Source organism: Dipodomys merriami, unplaced genomic scaffold (assembly GCF_024711535.1).
Source record: "Dipodomys merriami isolate MVZ:Mamm:240054 unplaced genomic scaffold, mDipMer1.0.p SCAF_443, whole genome shotgun sequence".
Lineage (NCBI taxonomy): Eukaryota > Metazoa > Chordata > Mammalia > Rodentia > Heteromyidae > Dipodomys > Dipodomys merriami.
The window spans coordinates 448507-474055 of record NW_027206006.1 but is presented as its reverse complement, the minus strand read 5'-3'; the positions used below and the strand labels follow the sequence as shown (position 1 = coordinate 474055).

At 38.7% G+C, this 25549-nt stretch overlaps 1 long non-coding RNA gene and 1 other non-coding gene across 2 annotated transcripts; one reads left to right on the top strand and one right to left on the bottom strand.

The window, feature by feature from the left end:
- Positions 1–13164: 13164 nt before the first annotated feature.
- Positions 13165–25510, bottom strand: LOC138808154 (uncharacterized). The gene is made up of 3 exons (XR_011366425.1): positions 23889–25510; positions 23682–23795; positions 13165–13313 (listed from the first exon to the last, which is right to left on the bottom strand). It is a non-coding gene; the product is annotated as an uncharacterized lncRNA (long non-coding RNA).
- LOC138808159 (U6 spliceosomal RNA) lies at positions 19651–19754 on the top strand. Its single transcript, XR_011366432.1, has one exon. It is a non-coding gene; the product is annotated as a U6 spliceosomal RNA (small nuclear RNA).
- Positions 25511–25549: the final 39 nt, after the last annotated feature.

Genomic DNA, 25549 nt, shown 5'->3' with positions numbered 1-25549 from the left:
TCTTTCCATTGAGGAGTGTTTTTGCTATTCGTGGTCTTTTATTGTTCCATATGAATTTTTGATTGCCTCTTCTATTTCCTTGAAGAATGAGGGTGGAATTTTGATAGGTTTCACATTGAATTTGTAGCTAGCCTTGGGAAGTATTGCCATTTTCACGATGTTAATCTTTCCAATCCAGGAGCATGGGAGGTTTTGCCATTTTCTAAGTTCTGTTTTGATTTCCTTTTTCAAGTTTTTAAAGTTTTCATCATAGAGGTCCTTCACTTCTTGGTTAAGTTAATTTCTAGGTATTTTATTTTTTGTGGAACTATTACAAATGGAGTTGCTTTCCTAATTTCAGCCACACTTTTCTCATTGTTGGCATACAGAAAAGCCATTGATTTGGGGGGGGGTTAATTTTCTACCCTGCTATTTTGCCAAAGTTTTGAATCAGCTTGAGTAATTTGGGAGTGGAGTCTATGGGATTCTTTAAATACAAGATCATGTCATCTACAAAGAGGGAGAGTTTTATTTCTTCTTTCACTATTTGGATTCCCTTTATGTTTGCATCTTGTCTTATTGCTGTAGCTAGGCATTCTAATACTAGATTGAAGAGAAGTGGAGGGAGTGGACATCCTTTTCTTGTTCCTGAGTTAAGAAGGAATGGCTTTAGTTTTTCGCCATTAAATACAATTTTTTCCCTTCTCCTTCACAAATTATACCATCAAATACAGTGAAAGCAGGGGTTATACCTTGGGCAAGGGACACACAAAGCAACAAAGAAATCATCTTATAAATATGTTAGAAACAATTGCATGAAAGCAAAAACATTTGAATCCTTATCTTGGGGTTCATTTCACCTAACATTAATTTATCTGACCTTTACTGCTTGTCTCAGACATATACTAGTTATTGCAAATAAGGGAACTCATGGAACCTATGTTTTTGGGGGCCTGGCTTTCTTCACTTAATATAATTTTTTTTCCAAGTCTTTTCTGACACAGCACAACACCAGCTACAGACCTCTTGAGTAACCCAACTGGGACCAATCTCTGGGGGTAGCAATTCCATGTGGGACCCCAAAGCCCTCTGACCCAAATCCACTTCCAAAAAGAAGGGATCATACCAGAACAGAACACGGACATAAGCTTTGTTCCTAAGGCTGGTCTGGCTACCTGGAAAAGTCTGGGACACTGTTGCAGGCCTATGATAGCAGTCTACAAACCTGAAACCCCCAAAACTCCCTGCCACCAAGCCTGAGAGTGGAACTCTAGATAGCAAGCACCTTCTCCCATGAAAAGGCCATCTACTTCCAAACAAGCCACAAGGAAAGTTGACTACAGCAAGACATCCAAGGTTCTATCAAGAATCTGCTCTGAGGACTATGGGGAGACTAAAGCTCCCCTAAAGAACTCCCAAAAAAACAATTCTTTAGTTTTTATTCTCGTTTTTGTTGATTTGTTAGTTTTTATGTCTGATCGTTTGTTGTTTGTTTTTATTTCTACATGCTATTTAAGTGTGTTATTTAAGTGTATTGTGATTTAGGATTTGCTATTCCACTTAAAGCTTCTATTTTTCATTATTATTTGGTTTCTTCTTCCACTTTCTGATCTGCTAATTTGTCAGATTTTCTTCTTTATTTTCCTCTAATTCTCCCTTTCTCCTCTCCCTCCACATTATACTACTACTCCATCAGAGCTACCCTGCCTAGTTCTGTACACAAAGGCCTCCTTCTTCGTTTGTAAATAATTATTACAGGAGTTAACTTAGATTAAGTGACTCTCTAATAATATTTGAAAAATCTTTCTCTAATCTCAGCAAGTTTCCAAATACACTTCTTTTTCTCACCTTCATCTCAATCTGTAAGCTTCTCCCTACATAACCTTTCTTCAAATCCTTTTCCACCTCTTACACTTGGTAACAAGGTCTTTATTATCATCTTACTACATATGCCCCTCCCCCAAGCTGTTCTTTTCCCTCTACTATCATTTTACCCAAGTTCTCTTCGGGGCTGGGAAGGGATGGGAAGGGGAAACAAAGGAGGAGGCTACAATGCTTGATTAGAAATGTACTCATTCATTATCTTGACCATCTAATTGTAATCCCTCTGTACAGTATTTTCACAATAAAAAATAAGTTTAAAATAAAAAAAACAAATTGTTTAAATAAGGATACAGCTGGACCCAATGCAACAATGAGATGTACAAATCTTTATGTCGAAAAATGAACTTTACAACTGTGATGAGGTGGAGGGGGGTGGGTAGGTAGGGGGACAGAGTAAGGGGGAGATGTGAAGGGATGGGAAGGGAAAACAAAAGAGTAGACAACAATGCTTGGTAAGAAATGTACTCATTATCTTGCCCATGTAATTGTAACCTCCTGTATGGTATTTTCACAATTAAAAAAAGAGAGTACTAAAAAAGAAAAACAGATGGAGTTGGCAGGTTCTCAGTCAGAAGGTCTGGGTGTTGGCAGGTCCAGGTGGGGGGTTGTCTCTGCTGAATCTCAAGGGTCTCCTCTGTGGTAGCGTGGCAAGTCCTGGTGTGGCAGGACTGAGTGGAGGTTGGTGCAGTAGGCTGTTTTGGGGTGTGGGGGGTAGTGCTGATGTGCAGCAGAGGCAGTGGGAGGTGGTGGGCAGTGGTGGGCAGCCTTGGGGGTGGCTGCTAGGTCTGTCAGCAGAGATGGCAGCAGCAGCTTTGTGGTGCAGCAGCTGTGAGAGCCTGGGGTCTGTGCAGGGTGGCAGCAGGGAGAGAGCAGGTCCCAGCAGAGTGCCTAGTTGGCAGTGCAGTGCAGTTGGCCCATAGAGCATAGAACAATGGATTGGCTGTGACTGTGGTTTCCTGGGGTCCTTGTGTCAGGTTGGCAGGGGCACATGAGTATCCTGTCAGCACTGCAGGCACGGGCTGACTTTGGGGGTTTACCGGGTTGTGCCAATTTCTGGCAACTGTAATGGCAATATCGCTGAGTTCGCTCCTTCCCTGTACTCACCCTGGGGGTAGGGATTCCAGTTTGTGGGGGGTGTTTGCTGACTTGGAGATCTTCACCAGATTCCCTCCTAACTTTGTGTGGGTCTCTCTATTTTTTCTGTGAAAATATTTGTAAGCAAGTTTAGATGGGGAGAGAGATAGTGGTATGGAATAAATTTCTAGGAAGAAGTAATTCTGCAAAGGGCATGTTCAGGGAAGTGAACAACTTAAGAAAATTAGAGATTTGTGACAGTTTCTCAGCAATTGCAGGCTGTGAATTAAATGGCCCAGAAAGGTAAGTGTGCTTACATAAGCTATATGCCAAGCTACTTTGAACAATGACTGGTTTGGTTTGCCACCAGAGTGTTCCTGCAGGAGTAAGAGTACTGGCTTATTTCAGATTGCTCAGCCTCAGGTCAGCCATGCTAGGCTCCTTGCCATCAGTATACCAGTTTCATTGTGTGCCATAAGAAAAACACTTTATTTGATGCTTATCATGATCAGGACAATTGTGAGGGCCATAAGGTTTCAGACTATGACAATAAATGTATTTTTTCTTTCATTCTTTCATTCATTTTTGATGTTTCAGTATTATTCTGCCATAGGTCTTGCTGTGCCAGCCACAGTTGAGTCATACCTCCAGGCTTCCTACCAACACCTGAATGAAAGTATTACAGGTGTGTATCCATCTGTTTATTTCAATGAGATCTTCTATGTTGTATGGTTTCCAACCTTGAATTGATTATTCAAACAAATCACCAAGACTGTATAATAAAAGAAAAAAAAATTCTTTGGATGCTTGTATATGAGAGCAACAGTCAGCAGCTATGTAAAAGAGCCTTGTGTCCTGAGAAGGGTTGCATAGTGTTTATGCCTTTTAAGTTATGCCTGTGTGTCCCTGTTTGTATGTCCTGAGGTTTGAAATGAGGTCCAAGGTGCTGTCCTGAACTTTCTTTTCAAGACTAGTTCTCCATCACTATAATCTTGCATTTGAAAATTAATGTTTGTTTGTCATGGAGCTTGAACTCTGGGTCGACATTGTCCCTCAGTTCTTCAGCTCAAAATTAGCATTCTGTCCCTTGAGCCACAGCACCTGTTTTCGGGTGGTTTAATGGAGATAAGAGTCTCATGGACTTTCCTGCACAGACTGGCTTTGAACCATGATCCTCTGTTCTCAGCCTTCTGAGTAGCTAGTATTACAGGCTTGAGCCACTGGCATCCAGCTGGAAATTACTGGGTTTTTTAAACATAGCAAATATTACTGACAAATAAACAATTGTGGCCTCATCAGAAAGAAGCCCCTTTGCCTTCCACCATTGTCCCATTCCTATAATCTTACCTCAGAAGGATGAGAACTGGAGAATCATGGTTTGAAGAAACTCCTAAAACCAAGTCCACAAAACTCTATCTGTAGTTAACTAATCAAAGTACAGAATGGAGGCCTGATTCATTTGGAAGAGTGTCAGCTGTGAGCAAGCAAACATGAGTTCATGTTCTTAGTTTAAGTGATTGCAAAATATGTAGATGACATCCAGGCAGACAGTCAAATAAGTAGAAGATGATAGATCACACTTTCTTGTTGCAAGTTGATCCCACAAGGTAAAACAGCTCATAATACTGGATAAAATATAACTTTTAAATTATGAATTAGATTTGAAATGATACCCAACACATACAATTCTTGCAGCTCCAAAAATAGCTCTTTGCACCCCTACAAATACCAGTTTTGGAAATCAGAGCCTTGCACTTTCTTGCCTTTGAATTCTCACCTAGCCGAGCTATATATATATATATATATATATATATATATATATATATCCAATCATCTTCAGACCAGATATAACTCTCATTCCATGAGATTCAATTCCCTTGTCTTCCAAAAATTTCAGCATTTTCATTGTTCTGTTTCCATACATGAAAATAAGTTACATCAAGACTTAAAACCTTTAGCTTTGGGATAAACCACTTGGGTTAGCTGGTGGCATACTCATCATTAGACATTTCCAGTCCTGAGAATGGTGGTTACATCTATTGGGAAAGCAGAGGAGGAGCACTGGAGGGCTGCTTAAGCATCTTGAAGACCAAAGAGTACCAGATGGTTAGAGGAAGCCTTGGTTCTCCATCAGGTACCAGAAGAGGGGTGCAGAAAAGTTCTGGTAACTGTTGATTTTGCTATTAGCTTTCACAGAAACAGTACTCCAATTTTGAGTCAGGTGACCACCTACAAATACACCATTGGTGTATTTTCCAGGCATGAAATATAAATCCAGCAAAGCATGAAATCCCTTGCAATGACTAATTTAACAAGAGCCCATGACTTTTTGAGAAGATTGGACCTGGGGCCTAAACCCAGGATATAGAGTGAAGGGAACGGAAAGGCACTGGGCAGAGCAGAGTGCCTGTGGCATCCCAAAATGGTTGATTAGAGTAACAGCAATTATTGTGCACTTCAGTCTAGTCTACATAGGTGGGTTTCAATACTGTAGTTGGATCCACTTACAACGAATGGGACAATGGTTGGAGGCAAAGGGGCTTCTTCCCAATGGGGCCACATTTCTTCATTATATTTGTCAAAAATAGTTTTGCCATTTTTTTAAAGCAGTAATTTTCAGCTGGGTGCTAGTGGCTCATGCCTGTAATCCTAGCTACTCAGGAGGCTGAGAACTGAGGATCATGGTTCAAAGCCAGTCTGGGCAGGAAAGACCATGAGATTTTTAAGACTTTTTAATGTATCTAATCAAGTCTATTTCCTATTTAACCCTGACAAAAGCAATGTGAAATGTGTAAAAAATATCAGGTTCAAACAAAAATCAATCCAGCAAGGTACATTTGCAGTATGAAAAGTTAAAAGAAAAGTAGTGCCTTGTAGTAAAGATTCTTACTCAACAATTTCAAATGTCTCAGTGTCTGTGTATAAAGAGATTATGGCAAGGCACCAGTGGCTCATGTCTTTAATCTTAACTATGAAGGAGGCTATGATCAGATGAATTAGATTCAGTCAGCCTCGAAAGGAAAATCTGAGAATCTTTTCTACAGTTAACCAGCAAAAAGCCAGAAATGGAGATGTGGCTCAAGTGGGTACAGTGCCAATCTTGAGGGAAAAAGCCAATAGATAACCTTAGGCCTTGTGTTTTTGCATTTGAGTCTCTGTACACACACACACACACACACACACACACACACACACACACACACACACACACACACACACAAATTATGGAAAGTTTGCCAGTTTGTAAAATGTGAAAGAAAAATTATTTTCAGAAATTTGCATGTTTTCAAGATGACTTACTTTCCTCTTGATGAAAGCAACAGCAATATGATTATGAGCATTTTAAATGTCTCTGGATTTAGTTAGCATAGTCCTTTAATAGTTCAGGAGTTTATCGCTAGGCTTAATATAAGAACTCCTGTCTTTATAGAGTTAAAATAATTTTCTTTATATCATCAAGTGAGCTGGACATTACAAACAATTCTGTAACATTTTAATAGGTTTTCTTTTGCATTTTGTAAACTGAATATGTCTTTTCATTTGGGTGACTCATGAGAAAGAATAAAGCAACCAACCATTGTTTTTTAAGTCTTGCTGATTGCTGTCCCAAAGTATTGGAGGTGGTGCCTCTTTGAATTTGTTTCTTTCAATATTGAACTCGGACATAGCTAAGCATTTCCCATCTCTCTTCTAAAACTTACCTTAAGACTCACCTTTGAAAATTAATTAACTTTAAGATTTCTTGCCATTTAAGTTGCAGACTTTGATTCTGCAAATCTCAGGTGTCAGCTCTTGCAGTGTCATGTAGTTCTTGTGAGACTGTTTATTTTCCTGGTGTGTATAATTTGTTAGATGTACTCAGCTTACAGTCCCATTATAAGTTTCAAATACATAGAAAATACACCTGATTTTAATATTCTGATAAAACATTTAGCTCCTTCATGTACAAGTTCTATATCCATGAATTCAACTCACTTTGGATCACATATATTTAAGAGAGTGATTTGATCTGTCAGGAAACTGTACATGCATTTCTTTTTCTCAGGGTTTCCTAAATAACAAAAATACTACTTGTGAAGCATTTATATAATATGGAGCATTGTAACTTCTTTAGATATGGGAGGATATGGGTGGGTTCTGACTTGATCATCTGTGTATTTTGGCACTTTTAAAATATAAAAAAGAAAGGAAGAGTGGGGTGGAAGGAGGGAGGCCCATCTTGGCGCCAGTTACTAGATACAAGGTCAACCAAAGGAGATCACCTGCTTTCTTGAGGTGGGCTAGGTCTGTAGGGTTTGTCCATTACACAATGGAGGCCTCTCTGCTTCAGAACTCCAGGAATTCCATTGGATGGCCACCAGGAAGCAGGAAGTATAGGTTCCTCGGGGCATTCCACTTAGGCTGTGCTGAATAATCCTGTCCAATTCAGGAAGAATCACAAAATGAGTGTGTTGTGTTCAAATAATTTTGGGAAGTGTCGGGTTAAACAGAAGTAAATGCTTCCTCAATGTCAAACACTTCAAAATGTTAACATGCTGATTTTTGTCATAAAGCTAAAACCTAACCTCTTTGCCAGGCAGAGGCTTCAAAGCTATACATGCCCATTGGTGGTTTGCCAGGAGGAACTTGACTGCCCTCTAGCTTTGCTGCTGAGAATTACCCATACAGGAATTACCTTTCATACAGAAATTACCTGTATGAAAGGGAATAGCCAGAGGGCAAGGGGGTGGGGATGGCGGCGTGGGAAAAAAGTCCAGTCTTTATTCTTTTCCTGGGCATGTGGTCAAGCCTGACACTTGCTCCAGTTCCAGAGCAGGTTTGAATGCAAGAATCACTACCTAATTCCTGAGAAGTAGGAGTTGGTGGGAGGAGAAACATAGTGGGAAAGAGCGTCATATTTAGTCTACACCTTGATTTATACCTGCATTAAACACCAGCTGCATCCCTTACAGCTGCACCCTTCTTTCCACTCCTTTGTTTAGATTGGCATTGGTTGACAAGGTGGTATAGTAGTTGAAAACTGGCCCTACTGTTTATTATTCTGTGTGCATAGAGGAGGTTCCTTGGCTTCTCAATGATTTGTAAAATGAAATCAGCTCTCATCAAGCTGCTGCACACATGAAATGCACTAATGGTTTTTCCATAATTCCTGGCATATATATATAAACATATATACATTTCTTATACATATTTACAGATATAGTATGTATTACATATATTATGTATGATATACATACATTATAAATAGTACAAAACACGTACATGATCACAACAAGAAAGCCAAGGTACAAAAATGTATAAAAAATGTATAAAATGTATAAAAAGGCAGGGACAGACAAACACCTCTCAGTCCTAACTCATAATATTAATGGTTTTAACTCTCCAGTTAAGCATCATAGATTGTCCAGTTGGATCAAAAAGCAAGATCCTTTTATCTGCTGTATTCAAAAGACACAACTTGCCCACAAAAATAAACATTCTGAAAGTGAAAGGCTGGAATAAAATATATCAAGCAAATGGCCCCCATAAAGAGGGGGGAGTTACTATACTAATGTCAGATAAAATAGACTTTAAATTAAAATCAATGAGAAATGACAAAGAAGGTCACTGCATACTAATTAAGGAAACTCTCCTTCAGGTGGATATTATGATTTAAAACATGTACTCACCATATAATGGAGCACCAAAATTTATACAAGAAATGCTACTTTCCCTCAAATCTCACATAGATCCAAAGACATTAATTGTGGGGGATTTTACTACACTACTATCCCCACTAAATAGATCCACCCAGCAAAAACTCACCAGATAAACTACAGATCTTAAAATCTGCATAGATCAACTAGTCCTAACCAACATTTACCGAATATTTGACCCAGCCCAAACAGAGTACACCTTCTTCTCAGCAACACATGGAACATGAACCATATTTAGGCCACAAAGCAAATCTGTCCAAATTCAGAAACATTGAAATTATACCCTGCATTCTCTCAGACCACAAGGGAATAAAATTATAATTCAATACCAAAAGCCACCAAAGTAAATACTGTAACACATAGAGGCTGAACAGCACAATTTTGAACCACCAGTGGGTCATGGAAGAGATTAGAAAGGAAATTCAAATGTTCATGATATTCAAAAAAAAATGATCACACAAATTACCAACTCCTCTAGGACACAGCAAAGGCAGTATTCAGAAGCAAGTTTATAGCTCTGAGTTTGCACATTACCAAATTGGAAAAATCTGAAACCAACAATTTAATGAGGCAACTAAAGCTCTTTGAAAAAAGAACAACAAGCCAAACCCCAATCCAGTAGATGGAAGCAAATAAAATTAAATCCGAATTAAATGAATTAGAGTACAAAAAAGAACTATAGAAAGAATTAACAAAACAAAAAGATGGCTCTTCAAAAAATAAAATTGACAGACCCTTAACAAATCCTATGGAATGGAAAAAAGGAGAACACATTCACATAAACAAACTCAAGAGAGGACAGTGGAAATATAACTACAGAAACAGCCAAGATTCATAATATATAAGGGGATACTTCTCAAACCTTTATACTAATAAGTTTGAGAATCTAAAAGATACGGACTAGTTTCTAGCAAATATTGACATGCCCAAACTTAACCAAGATGATTTAAAACAACAGACCCATATGAAGCATGGAAATAGAGCAGCAATAAGAGACCTCCCACCCAAGAAAAGTCCAGGACTGGATGGATTTACAGCTCAATTCTACAAGGACTTCAAAGCAAAACTCACACCAATACTTCTCCACCTCTTTAATGAAATTCAAAGCAAAAATTCACTATCACACTCTTTTTATGAAACCAGCATAACCCTCATCCCCAAACCAGGCAGGGACTCATCGAAAAAGAGAACTATAGACCTATTTTTTGATGATTATTGACAGAAAACTTCTCAACAAAATCTTCGCCAATCGACTTCAACAAGTCATGAAAAGAATCATACACCATGATCAAACAGGATTCATTTCAGGGATGCAAATCTGGCTCAATATATGCAAAGCAATATAATTCATCACATTAACAAGAGCAAGGATCAGAACAACATAGTTATCTCAATAGATGCAAAAAAAACATTTGACAAGATCCAACACCCCTTTATGATGAAGGTTTTGGAAAAACTATGAATCCGTGGAACATACATCAAAATAATAAAGGCTATATATGACAAACCTGCAGCCAGCATTATACTTAATGGTGAAATATTAAGGCCATTTCCTCTAAATTCAGGAATGAGACAAGAGTGTCGACTCTCCCCACTCCTCTTTAAACTAGTATTAGAATGCCTAGCTACAGCAGTAAGACAAGATGCAGACATAAAGGGGACCCAAATAAGGAAGAATGTGTAAAGCTCTCCCTCTTTGCAGATGACATGATCTTGTATTTAAAGAATCCCATGGACTTCCCTCCCAAGTTACTTGAGCTGATCAGAAACTTTGGCAAAGGAGCAGGGAATAAAATTAACCCTATAAATCAATGACTTTCCTGTATGCCAATAATGAGAAGAACACGGTTGAAATTAGGAAAACACCCCCTTTTATAATAGTTCCACAAAAAATAAAATAGTAGGAATGAACTTAACAAACGAGGTGAAGGAGCTCTATGACAAAATCTTTAAAACCTGAGAAAGGAAATTAAAGCAGAACTAAGCAAGGGGAAAAACCTCCCATGCTCCTGGATTGGGAGGATTACATCGTGAAAATGACAATACTGTCAAAGGCTAAGTACAAATTCAATGAGATACCTATTAAAATTGCAACCTCATTCTCCAATGAAATAGAAGAGGCAATCTAAAAATTCATTTGGAACAATAAAAGTCTCTGAATAGCAAAAAAAAAAAAAAAAAAAAAAAATCCTGAGTAGAAAGAACAGTGCTGGAGGAAGATAAATACCAAAATTCAAACTCTACTACCATAGAAAACTCTACTCTACTCAAACTCTAACTCAAATTCTACTCTACCATAGAAATCCAAAGAGCTTGTACTGGCACAAGACCCGACCTGAGGACCGATGGAATAGGACTAAAGACCCAGAAATGAACGCACAGACCTATAGCCACCTAATTTTCAGTAAGGGAGCTAAAGAACTATATTGGAAAAAATATAGCCTTTTCAGTAAATGGTGTTTGCAAATGGGGCCACTTGCAGGTGGTCGGTGGCAGTTTCATAATTGACAAAAAAAAGCAAGTTACCAAAGCAGAACCAGCAGTTTTTGTTTTTGTTTTAAACGAACTAGGACAAAGTTTAGGGGTGTCCCAGGAGCAGACTCTCGTTGCCCCATATTTTTTCTGTAAAATAAAACCAATTACAAATACGGCAAGCAAAAGCAAAAGCAAAATGAGACACAGACAGACACGATTATACACAGAATGAGGAGGGATCCCAAAACCAAAAGTTACTTTTTAAGCAAGCCCCCGTCCAACTAGGACTGCTAGGACTGGTGGAATTGAGGGGTCCAGGCATCCCTGGAACTCCTCAGCCGTAGGGGACTCTGCTGTGTCCAGCCTCACCCTACTTTTGGCCTCACTCTGGCGCCTTCTCCCTTCTCTACCTAGGTCCACCGTGCTTACCTCAAGGCTTTTCTCGGAACTTCTCTCCAACAGCTAAGTGCCCACATACTGTCCTCCTGGCCAGGGACTTCAATCCCCCTCAGCTCTATCCTGGACAAGCCCCCATTAAATGTAGTAAGAAGACCCCCTACTCAGGGCAGGCAAGCCCACCTAATCTTCCAGAGTGACAGACTCCACTGCAACAAAGTTGTTAATAAGGAAGCAACTTTATTGAGATTCCTACACTGATCAGCCAGGGCCTCAGCACAGGCTCGGGAGCTGATACTGTGACCCCGAGCGGCCCCCATTCTTTGGTTTTTAAAGACAAAATCCATGAGGTCGAGCCTGGTCATGCGCAGGTGACCAATGGGATCGTAACACACACAAAGGATTGTATGGTCATACCAGACCACACACAGATGGCCAATAGGTGGAGTTTACTGTAAGCATGTGCAAAAGGCAGGGTTTACCATAAAGCACGTGGTGTCACCAGTTGGAGCCAGATTACAACCTACCTGTTTTATGTGTCAGTCTTTCACTGAACAATCAAGGTGGGTTAGGTTGTTAAGGGGAGGGGAGCATAGAGGCATTCTTTCCATTCCAAGAACTGTGCTGGTTGGAGCCAAGGTCGAGTTAACCTTGTTTAGAGGGTTTTTTTTTCCTAAAATCCCCAAAACAAAGGCAAAGCCTGGAAAGAAGCTGTCCCAGCTCGAGTCTCCTCTCAGGGCCTACTTCTGCATATATGTGAGAATATAAATAGAAAACTTGAAGGGATAGGTCGGGTTGGGATAAGGGAAGGAAGAAAAGTGGAAAGTTTGACAATGATCCAGATGTATTGTACATTGAAGTGTACATACACTCTATTCAACATACATACATACACTCTATTCAACACTGACATGATGAAGCAAAACCCTTTGGACTACTAGCTAAAGATTTAAAAAGTTTTGTTTTAATATTAAGAGACCAGAAGCATAAACCTTTAAAGATAAATAAGAGGATAGCATTGACATATTGTTGAGGCTGTGCTCTTTACCATACAAAATTTAATAAGTGTCAAGTCTGCTGCAAATATAAATTTTATTTGCCAATTCTTTTTGCAAATTGCTTAAAATATAAAGAAAGAAATTCCAATATCTCTTCACTTCCAAAAAAATCTTATAGACCTTTAGGTTTCTCAGTTGTTTCTAAATATCTTAATGTAATGCACTATTGAAACTAATTTCATTCCACATTTAAATTTAAATTTAAAATCATTAAAGTCTTTTAAAAAGCGCTCACTCCAGCACAGGTATGGATAAATAACTGATGTGGTCAGAAGCAGAATTATTCAGAAGACTGTAAATGGATGCTTACCTAGTTTCCACTCTGCTGGATCATAGAATACAAACTGTCCTAATTGAAAAAATTTAGCCTTCCCAGGTTTTCTGCATATATATACTCCATCAATATTTTGTTATTAGAGGATTATTAGAGATTAGCTATATGTTGATTGATAATGACTGAGCATGACAGAAAGGTGAGGGAAATCCATCTACACTTCAGTGAGGTTCTGACTTGGTGTTTCACAAAGTGTTATGAAAGCTCTCCATGAGAAATCTAGCAGCTGCATTTCTAAAAAGTTCTTGTGTGCTTACACTTTCTGATACTGTCAATTCAAGTACTTCTCCTTGGAGTTCCATACTATTCAGTGATGCTGTATTAGCTCCTTGTTTTGCAGACCGGTCTTGGTGATGAAATTTGTGCTTTTCAAAATTGCTCTCCCAATTCCATCCATAAAATGTGGGCAAAAATTATCTGAAAAAAATTGTATCTATTAATAGTGCATATACTTTTATTTTTCATTACAAACATAGAATGTAGTAAAAATTTTCATAGCAATTACTCTGTACTAGGTTGTGGGCAGATTCTAATGTAAGTAATATGCTGTGTTCACATAGAGAATTTGACTATCCAAAGTGTAATATGCCTCTGGTCCTAAAACCAATACCTTACTGATGTGACAAATACAACTTCCTATAAGTACAGAAATTTTCCTTGTATCTTTTTAATATATATTTTTATTGTAAAGATACTGTACTGAGGGGTTACAGTTACATAAGTAAGGTAATGAGTACATTTCTCGTTTTTTCTCTATTGTCGTTCATAGGGCTTGGACTCTGGGCCTGAGTGCTGTCCCTCAGTTCTTCAGCTCAAGGCTAGCACTCTACCACTTGAGCTACAGTGCCACTTCCTGTTTTTTGGTGGTTTATTGGAGATAAGAATTTCTTGGGGGCTGGGAAGGTGGCTCAGTGGTAGAGCGCTTGCCTTGCATGCTTGAGGCCCTGGGTTCAATTCCTCAGCACCACATAAGCAAAAAGAAAAAAGCCTGAAGTGGCGCTGTGGCTCAAGTGGTACAGTGCTAGCCTTGAGCTGAAGAGCTGAGGGACAGCGCCCAAGCCCAGAGTTCAGGCCCCACAACTGGACCCCTCCCTCCAAAAAAAAAGAATTTCTCACACTTTCCTGCCCAGTCTGGCTTTAAATCAGATCCTCAGATCTCAGCCTCCTGAGTAGCTAGGATTAGAGGCCTGAGCCACCAGCGCCCAGCATGAGTACATTTCTTATTGAGCACCCTCTCCTTTGTTTTTCCCCTACCATCCCTTCTTTTCACACTTCCCCAACTCATCCCTCCACCCCCTCTTTGATAGAGTGTCTTGTGCAGTTCATTATTACAATGGGTCAACCTGTATCCTTTCTTCATATCTTAAATGAAGAAATGCTGGCTTGATTTTTGCTGATTCTACTTATGTAAACACATGTAAAATCACTCACCAAGTCCAAGAGCACATCATTTTTTGTCAGTTGGTATAGTTGTGTTCTACACATTTATTGACAAGTTACAAATTATTCTCAAACTTTAATACATTAAAAATACTTTCTTCTTTTCTTATTTTCTTGGCCAGGAAATCAGCCAGACCTCAGCCAGCATTTCTCTCATAGGACTTTTCAAATGGGTTGGTTAAATGTTGATCTGAGGTCCAGTCTTCTGAGGACTCTTTCATCTGCTTGGGAATTGATGCTGGCTGTTGGAAAAGAGCTCAAGGAAGGATGCCATTTAGAGCCTTATAATTTTATTATTTTTATTGTGAGAATACCGTACAGAGGAGTTACAGTTACATGGGCAACATAACGAGTACGTTTCTTATCAAGCATAGTTGTCTCCTCTTTCTTTCCCCTTTCCATCCCTTCCCATCTTCCCACCCACACCTGGTCATCTCCCCACCCACCAAAGTTGTAAAGCTCATTTTTCGACAAAACAACATTGAGATTCCACCTCACCCCAGTTAGAATGGTTATAATAAAGAACTCTAATAACAAAAGATGCTGGAGGGAATGTTGACAGAAGAGTACTTTTGTACATTGTTGGTGGGAGTGTAAACTTGTTTAACCACTTTGGAAAGCAGTATGGAGGTTCTTCAAAAGACTCCACATAGAGCTGCCTTATGACCCAGAAATCCCACTTTTGAGCATTTACCCAAATGATCACAAACAAGACCATACTAAAACTACCAGCACAACTATGTTTATTGCAGCATTATTTACCATAGCTAAGATATGGAACCAACCCAGATGCCCCTCAGCAGATGAATGTATCAAGAAATTGTGGTATATATACACAATGGAATTCTATGCCTCCATCAGAAAGAATGACATTGCCACATTTGTTAGGAAGTGGTAAAACTTAGAAAAAATTATATTAAGTGAAGTAAGCCAGGCCCAAAGAAACATAGGTTCCATGGTTTCCCTTATTTGCAATAACTAGTATATGTCTGAGTCAAGCAGAAAAGGTCAGATAAGTTTATGTTAGGGGAATGAACCCCAAGATAAGTATTCAAATGATTTTTTTGGTTTTTTGACTTTCATGAAATTGTTTCTAACATATTTATAAGATGATTTCTATGTTGCTTTGTATGTTCCTCCCCCACGGTATAACCCCTGCTTTCACTGTATTGATGTAGGTATAATTTTTGGAGGGGAAGGGAAAAAACAAATCGTTTAACTAGGGATATAGGTGGACCCATTGCAACAATGAGATATATAACTTTATTTTTTTACCAGGGCATTTTCCTGCTACTTTGGTTGTTGAGAATGTCTATAAGAGCAAGCATTCTGTAGGGAGCTGGGAAACACGATATGTTCTTTACTTACTGAGATTTCTGAGTGACTTGTACTGCATTTTGCAAGTCAAATCTGTCAAAACCTACCAGTTTTAAGAGATAAGAGGAGTGGTAAAAGAACTAATAGAGACAAATACATTTTCAACATATTTTGTTTCAAATATTCCATCTAAGGCATATTCAACAACTAGTGAAACTTGTGTTGGCTGTAAATATGTGTCTTTCTCCATGTGTGCATGTATACATGTGTATATGTATGTGTGAATTTATGTGTATAGTAACATATGTGTGTACATATATAAGGGCATATGCATACATATATGCATATATAAATAAATATACATATGCAAATATATGTACATATATATAAATCAGTGTTCAGTGATTTAATCAATAGTTCCCAGCACATTGTCATTCTCACAAAGTGTACATGATAAACTGCTCTGAGGAGCTGTGCTCTATGATGGGTATCCTTTGTTCTCACTTGCCCCATTACCTTGTTTTTCATCCCTGTGAACAACTTCGGTCTACTTACCATAGGATAGCTTTGTTTTCATTACATGTAGTTACTTACTGATAATCAAAGAAAAAGGTTGTTTGTAAAAGAAAAAGAACTTTTAAGTCACAAGATAAAATATCTTATCTATCCCAATGATTCCTTTGAGATAAAATTTATAATAGAAGTAAAAGTGAAAAGGAATTCCTAGATCTGTTGTTTTGCCATTTAGAATGGCAAAGAATAATATCACGTCACTCTTAGAATTCTTAAAGAATGCAAGGGAAACTGTTGGTCCCTATCATGTTCCCACAAAACCAGTGGATCCTGAAGGACAAAAGACCAGCAGAAATTCTAAGTAGCAGACATGGAGCATGAAAGAGAAAGACTATGAATGAAAAACGGTGAAAGAGAGAAGTAACATAATACTGAAAGTACATAACAGATAAACAAGAGCTGTATGAGAATATTCATACTGCTATCTTTAGACTCTACATGTACATTTGAAGGTATTTGATGTATGATAATCCATCGGCATAAAATATAAAATGATTTTGATAAAAAATAAAAATGATGAGTCCCTGCCTGGTTTTGGGATGAGGGTTATGATGGCTTCATAGAATGTGTTCGGTAGTGAACTTTCTCTTTCAATTTCATTGAAGAGTTGTAGGAGTATTGGTGTGAGCTCTGCTTTGAAGGCCTTGTAGAATTCCACTGTAAAACCATCTGGTCCTAGACTTTTCTTAGATGGGAGGTCTCTTATTGCTGTTTCTATTTCAGTGCTTGATATGGGCCTGGAACAACTTGGAAAAAATTATATTAAGTGAAGTAAGCCAAGCCCAAAGAAACATAGGTGCCAGGGTTTCCCTCATTTGCAATAGTTAGTATAAGTATGAGTCAAGCATAAAAGGTCAGATAAGGTGATGTTAGGAAAATGAACCCTAAGATATGTATTTAAATGTTTTTTTTCTTTCATGCATTTGTTTCTAACTCATTTATATGATTATTTCTTTGTTGCTTTGTATGTCCCTCCCCCACAGTATAACACCTGCTTTCACTGTATTTGATGTCGGTATAATTTGTGGAGGGGAAGGGGAAAAACAAGTCGTTTAAATAAGGATGCAGATGGACCCATTGCAACAATGAGAAGTACAAGTTGTCATGTCGAAAATGAACTTTACAACTTTGGTGGGGGGTTGGGGGGAGTACTGGGTGAGGGGGGGAGGCTTGGAAGGAATGGGAAGGGGAAACAAAGGAGGAGGCTACAATGCTTGATAAGAAATGTACTCATTATCTTGCCCATGTAATTGTAACCCCTCTGTACAGTTTTTTCACAATAAAAAAATAAAAAATAAATAAAAATAAAAATGACTCAGAAGAAATTATAAGTGCAAATACAATTTTCCCAGAAGAAATTTCTCAGCGATATTTCATGACTTTGAAAAGGATAAAGTGGCTGAAGTTAGTATAAATTTAGAAGTATGACAATTCACAAAAATATAAAAAGATATTCATATATTTCATTATATAACCCAAAGCAGAAAGCAAATGTTGTTTAGATGATTTTTTAAAACACAGTCTTTCAGGAGCTGGGAAGGTGGCTCAATGGTAGAGTGCTTGCCTTGCAATGCATGAGGCCCTGGGTTTGATTTCTCAGCACCACAGAAGTAGAAAAAGACGAAGGCTCAAGTGGTAGCGCTAGCCTTGAGCTGAGGGACAGCACCCAGGCCCCAGAGTTCAAGCCCCATGACCAACAAAATAAAAATCAACAAAACAATGCTGGGTGCCAGCAGCTCACGACTATAATCCTAGCTATGCAGGAGGCTGAGTTCTGAGGATCACAGTTCAAAGCCAGCCTGGGCAGGAAAGTCCGTGAGACTTATCTCTAATAAACCACTAGAAAACCAGAGTGGCGCCATGGCTCAAGGGGTAGAGAGCCAGCCTTGAGCTGAAGAGTGCAGGGACAGCGCTCTGGCCCAGAGTTCAAGCCTCACGACTGACAAAAACAAAAAACACGGGAGGTGAAGGGTAAACAAAGGAGGAGGTTGCAATGCTTGGTAAGAAATGTATGCATTATCCTGCCCATGTAATTGTAACCCCTCTGTACAGTATGTTCTCAAATAAAATAAAATAAAATATTAAAAAAAAACACAAAAACAGTCTCTCACTTTTGTGGTCTCAACTCTGTAATACCACCACTTCAGATGAGGGCTAAGATTTTGAGTGTGGACATTTTTCATCCCTCCTGATTCAGACTGTACTTGATAATTTTTTTAATAAATATTTTGTTCTTAATTTTCTTCTTTGTAAACTCACATGTACCTATAAAAAATCTTTGGCCATCCCAGTAAGCTTCTCAAAGTACCTCCTGATGACGACTTATAAAAAGTTGTATTATATTACAAAAAGGGAAACAATGCAACAAATAAAGAAAACTGAAAATTAAATATTAATGATTAATAAAATTAAAAAAACAATTACCAGTGTTTTCAGTATTTGAAGTGTTCTACATATTAGATTTTACTATTTTCTCATATTCCTGTGCATTTAAAACTGGCTAAGATTATGACGTTCAAACAGAGGATTTTGTTTGGGTTTTTATTTTGGGTCCAGTCGTGGGCCTGAACTCTGAGTCTGGGCACTGCCCCTCAGCTCTTCAGCTCAAGGCTAGTTCTCTACCACTTGAGCCACAGCACCACTTCTGGATTGTTTTTTTGCTTATGGGTGCTGAGTAATCGAACCCAGGACCTCAAGCACGCAAGGCAAGCGCTTTACCACTGAGCCAACTTCCCAGCCCTTTAAAAAGAGTTTTATAGGCTATGAGTAGTCTTTAAAGTTACCCACGAAGATTACTTTTTATGGTTCATCTCATCATTTGTATATGGCTTATATCATCATTTGTTCCTCACTAACATGTAAAGTAAGGAAGCCCTAAAAATTTAACAGAAACTATGTACTTAACAAAGTCTTAACTCTTCACTCTGCTTCTTTACGCAAAGACTTTGCAACTTCTTATTGGTAATGTTTCTATAAACTCTGAAATGTACATAATTAGTACCATATGTCTGCTACCATAAACCTTAAATACTTTATAGAAAAGTTTATGACCTGCCAAACAGTCCTAATTTTGGCATATATAAGCAAATACCCAAAATTAAATACATTTAACACTTTTAACAAACCTTAACACTTGCTGCAGTGTTCATTATGACAGGTGCCTTGTATAGAATAATTGAATTCCTCCTCCTACACATCTCTTGAACAACAAATATCTGGAATTATTTTGTTTTTGACATGCCAATCTTGACTTTCTTCTTAAATGTGTGCTTATGTAAGAAATACATGGTACTAACAGTTTGTTGTATTGCTAAAAAAAAGAAATACATGGTTCTAAAATTTCACAAGAAATCTTTTGAGCTTACTTTTTTTGAATTGTCTAGTTTAAGAAAATCAATTACACTTTACATATAAAAAATGTTCTGTGCTCAATTAGGCAGCAAATATGCTAAAATTGGAACAATACAGAGATTAGCATGGCCCCTGAGCAAGGCTGACACGCAAATTAGTGAAATGTTCCATTTTTGCAACAACAGATGCTGGAGAGTATGTGGCTACAGGGACTCTACTGCATTCTTGGTGGGAGTGTAAACTTGTTCAACCACTTTGGAAAGCAATATGGAGGCTCATCAAAAGACTCCATATAAAGCTCTCCTATGACCCAGCAATCCCACTTTGGGGCATTTACCCAAATGATCACAAACAAGACCATACTAAAACTACCAGCACAAGTATGTTTACTGCAGCATTATTTACAATAGCTGATATAGAGCCAACCCTGATGCCCCTCAGTAGATGAATGGATCAAGAAAATATGGGTGTATATACACAATGGAATTCTATGCCTCCATCAGAAAGAATGGTATCGCCCAATTTGTTAGGAATTGGAAAGTCTTGGGAAAAAAATTTATTAAGTGAAGTAAAACAAGTCCAAAGAAACATAGGTCCCATGGTTTCCCTTATTTTCAATAACTAATATATGTCTGTGATAAGCAGAATACATCAAAAGCTATGTGCATATGAGCAGATAAGATGATATTAAGGGAAATGAACCCTAAGATAGGGACACAAGTATTTGTTTACTTTCTTGTTATTGTTTCTAATGTACTTATGATGTGTGATGTGATTTTTTTTGTTTCTGTATATGTTCCTCCCCCACGCTATAACCCCTGTTTTCATTGTATTTGAAGTTGGTAAACCAACATCCTGTGCATACGTTTCTCTAATTTGGCGAGGGGAAGGGAAATACAAAATGGTTAAATAGGGATACAGGTTAACCCATTGTAACAATGAGATGCACAAGACACTCTGTTGAAAAATGAACTTTACAATTTAGGCAGGGGAAGGGGGAGGGGAGTGTATTTGTGGAGGTGGGAGGGAAGGGATGGTGGGAGGAGGGAACAATGCTTGTTAGGAAATGTACTCATTATTTACTCCCAGAAATGTGACACCTCTGTACAGTTTCGGGTTTTTTTGGGTCCGGTTGTGGGGCCTGAACTCTGGCCTGGGCGCTGTCCCTCAGCTCTTCAGCTCAAGGATAGTGCTCTACCACTTGAGCCACAGCACCACTTCCAGCTTTTTCTGCTTATGTGGTGCTGAGGAATCAAACCCAGGGCCACATGCATGCAAGGCAAGCACTCTACCACTGAGCCACTTTCCCAGACCCCCATATTTATTCTTTTGTATGTGAACCACATTTTGAAATGGTCCCTTCATGCTGTGGTTTTGCTTTTCCTTCAATCCCATTCTACTGTCTCTATTGGATCACTCCCCAGTTACCACCTGCAGAGCAAAGCCTCTCCACTGAACCCCAGGCTCTGCAAACTCTGGCCTTCTTTAAGTTCTTTCTCTTTTCTCTGCCAGAATTTCTTCCTGATACTCCTTCCTACTGTCCTGGATACCTTCCTTGTAGATTTCCTCAAGATGCCCATGAGTGATGTGAGGTAGTCCCCAATCATGACTTGCTGTTCGTTACTGGTTACGAATCTTTAGCCACAATGTCTATCTTGAGAGTGCAACTAGGTCTTACCACTTGAAGGCCACTAAAACCACAAGTACCACATGTTCAGAATCTACCCATTATCATCCCCTTTTTAGTCACCTGTTCCTTCCCATTTCATCACAGGCCCACTGTAGGTGTACCGCCCTCCATTTGAAATGTCTCTACCTTCTTCTTTGCTTGTTTAAGCTGATTCAAAGTCCTGCCCTGAGCTCAGCACTTCTTTTCTAAAATGCCTTTCCCTAGTTGACTTCCCTCTCCCTAAACCTGTGTTCATCCCTTGACAGCCTGATGTATGGTCAAAACTATCTAATAACACATTCTAGAAATGTGCCAGTATTAAGGTTTGTACTTAGAGCTTTGAGTCTTTTTCAGCTATTTTGGTCATGGCTGTCATTCTACCATTCAAAACAAGTCTCCACTCTTGCTTTTTGCTGGTTGAGATAAGGCTCTCTTAGATTTGTCTACCTAGGCTAGCTTTAAATCTTATTCCTCAGATATCAACCTGCTGAGTAGCTAGGATTTTGAACATTATCAACATGAGCCAGCAGAGCCTAGGTAGTCCTTCTTTTTCCAAACACCATACCTTTAGCTCTAAAGTTGGAAAAAGGACAAGAATTGCTACAGAAGTACTTATTTACCTTGATTTGGGAATATGACTTACCTTAGGCCACTTGTAAGTACCAAGTTTTATGTCAGTGTGTCTTCCTAACTCTAGAATCTGTAAATTCCAGATAATCATACCTGTGAAGGCATAATCTCTATTATATTCTTTCTCTTGTTTTTGATCCACTATTGCTTGGAAGAAAATACATGTAAGTCTTAGCGCTTTTCGGTTTCACACCTCTCATCAAATTCTACTTCAAAATAGGTTACCCCTGGGCTAACAAAGACAGATACTTCATGGCAGTTATTTTCATAGTTATGGGCAGATTTCTTGGTCCATGTATGTAGTACCACAGGCTGTTCCTGCTGCCAGGTCTCAACATCCAGCTAGGCAGACAAATGAGTAGGAGAAAATTCCAGATACTATTACAGAACCAACTGTCACAATAGACTATCAGTGCTGTAGATCACAGGCTTTGACAGCCCTGATGAAATTTTACACAGGCTAAGCTGGTCAATAGACATCTATCACTCAGCAGAAGTGCATTAGGGTTATACTTTAGGGACTCATGCTTTTATCTTTTAGCAGTGACAGAACTATTTTTAAAAATAAGTACTGGTATGAATTCCACTGGAGAAAAACACTGAATTAAAAGTTTAAAGAGCTCACATTTTTACTTAGGACCTTGGCATGTCTAAGACCACTCTTTTTTCCTCTTAAAAATAAAGGAAGTTTTCTTTTTAGCTCATGATTCTAATCCTAGTTACCCAGGAGGCTGAGATCTGAAGATTGCAGTTTGAAGTCAGCTTTGTCAGGAAAGTCTTATCTGCAATTAAAAGCCAGAAATAGCTCAAGTGGTAGAATGCTAGTCTTGAGAAAAAGGAGCTAAGGAATAGGCCCAGAATTTAAGAACCAATACTGGCAAAGAAACCGATTAGGATTAGATGCTGTGGCTCAAATGGTAGAGCACTGGCTTTGAGCTGAAGAGCTCAGGCACCATGCCCAGGCTCAGTTTAAGCCCCACAACCAACAAAAACATCAGGGTTGGAGGCATGGTTTAGTTGGTTGGTAGTGCACTACCTAATGAGCCAAAGCAACAGGTACTAAGTTTGAGTTCTAGTTTTACACCAAAAAACAAAATGAGAAAATAAAAAAGATCTGCTAAATGTATATGCCCTTTCTACTACCATCAGGCAGTTATGAAACTCAAAAAGATTATGAACAAATGTTATATAATAAAAATTAAGTATGGGAGATAATTCTTTTAAATACCAAACCTTCTTATTTGTCTTTCCATGTATATTTTCTCTTTTAGACTTCATTTTTTTGTGTGTGTGCCTGTCATGGGGATTGAACTCAGGGTCTTGGTGCTGTCCCTGGGCTTTTTCATTCAAGACTAGCACTCCACCAATTGAGCCACATCTCGAGCCTACCCCTCCTCATCTGCCCCCCTCTCCCCAACTGGTTATTTGGAGCTAAGAGTCTCACAGGCTTTCCTGCCTACACTGGCTTCAAATTGAGATCCTCTGATCTCAACCCTGAGTAGTTAGTATTACAGGTATGAGCTACAAGAACCTGGCTAGACAAATCTTTCAGACTTTATTTACATAGATTTTATGTAACTTAATATATTCTAAAATGATTAGATAAGTTATACAGCTTTTCTGCCTCCTTTCTAATGCTAATGACAAATCAAGGTGGTATTTACTATCCTTGTTGGCAAAAATACCAATAAAGCTTCTAGAGGCAATTTATTTGCATATATCTGTAGTCCAGTATGTTTTATTTGGTAGAGTCATATCTCTCTGAAGAGAGGAAGCAATACAGGTTCAGGGCCAACTCAAGTTACCTTGCTCAGTCCTCCTTCAGGGTCATTGCAGAGCTTCTTCAACAGCTTCTTCAACTTTCTCAAGAGAGTACAGTGTGAAAAGTCCAAAGAACAGAAGTCTAGGAGAAAGATGACCTAAAGGAAGATGAAGTACTCAGTATTCACTGCACATGCTGGTATTTCCACCACTCCCTTCCCTGCTTATTGCAAATAGCCACTTCTCCTTACCAGTTGATGAGCTGCCATGGAAAACACTGAATTACACAGTTTTTCTACTACGGTTTTCCACTATTCTGTGACAAAAGGGATTCCAAAATCACTCTCATGCTTGCCAGAAACTGTCTTACATCTATCAAAACATAAAGTAGTTAATATTTTATATGGTAAGAACATCATTTACTACATTATTACCAAGGGCAAAGCTAGGGAGGGCTATAGAAGCTGACTACCAACGCAGGGAGAAGGGAACAGCAGATCACAAAACCATTAAGCATCATCCTAATGAACAATGTCAGTCTAATTTCTTCTGAAAGGGAAAAGCAGTGAAAATTTCAGTAGTTGATATGAGTGATAGTTAAGTTTAAGGTGAGTTTTTGTCTTTGTTGCTTTTCAATGAAGTGGAGATATCACTCTAAGTTATGTCTTTGATCCCAGCACTCAGAAGGCTGAGGAAGAACTGAGAATTCAAGGGCAGCCTGGGTAGACAGCAAGTTCAAGGCCAGCATGGGCTACACAGTGAAAACTTATCTAAAAAGAAGTGGTGATGCCTGTAGTCCTAGCTACTTGGGAGGACTACAGTTTAAGGTCAGCCTAGACAAGAAGTTTAAGAGAACTTATCTTGGGAGACCTCATTTCAACCAATAAAAATCTGAACATATGATTATATAGTTGTAGTTCCAGATATTTGGGGAATACAAATAGGAAAATTGCAGTCCAAGCTGGCCCAGACAGAAATGTAATACTCTATTTGAAAAATAAGTTAAGTAAAAATAGGAGGTGTGGCTGAGTTATACCTGCTTAGCAAGCAAAGCCCTGAATTCAAATACCAGTACTGTGAAAGAGTGAAAGAGAAAGGGAGAGGGAAAGGGAAAAGGAAAAGGGGAAAAGAAAAGGGAAAGGGGAAGGAAAAGGGAAAAATATGAAAAATTGACCAAATGAGTCAGCTCTTAGCCTTCCCTTTCCTTTAGTTTACAATGGGTCCATGAATTAATGTTCTGATCTCCCAAGGCCTAAGTGGCTTGATCCAGAACTCCAAGCATTTTGTCATAATTGCTGAGACCAAATTTGGCAGAAGTAAATAGTCAATTTCTCACCGTCTGTTGGATTTCATACAATTTTCTGTCGATTTACAGGAAACAAGTATCAATATTTTCAGTGATTTATAAAAGTTATAGTTTTTAAAAGCTCCAGACTTTCTTTTGAGGGTGATGATTAACAGAGATGGCAGACTCCCCTGACATGCAATAATATCACTTACGAGTGCTGTATGATTGCAAAGAGAATGACTAGGCAGCAGAATGACCAAATTCTAAATAAAAACACTAATGCTAATGGCTCATAACTGTAATCCTAGCTACTCAGCAGGCTGAGATCTGAGGATCAAAGTTTGAAGCCAGCCCAGGAAGGAAAGTCCATGAAGACTCTATCTGTAGCTAAGAAGCAAAAGGCCAGAAGTAGAACTATGGCTCAAGTGGCAGAGTGCTCATCTTTTTTTTTTTTTTTAATTTAAAATTTTATTTTATTTTATTTGAGAACATACTGTACAGAGGGGTTACAATTACATGGGCAGGATAATGCATACATTTCTTACCAAGCATTGCAGCCTCCTCCATTGTTTACCCTTCACCTCCCTTCCCAGCCACCCCCCTTCCCCCCACCCAATCATACCC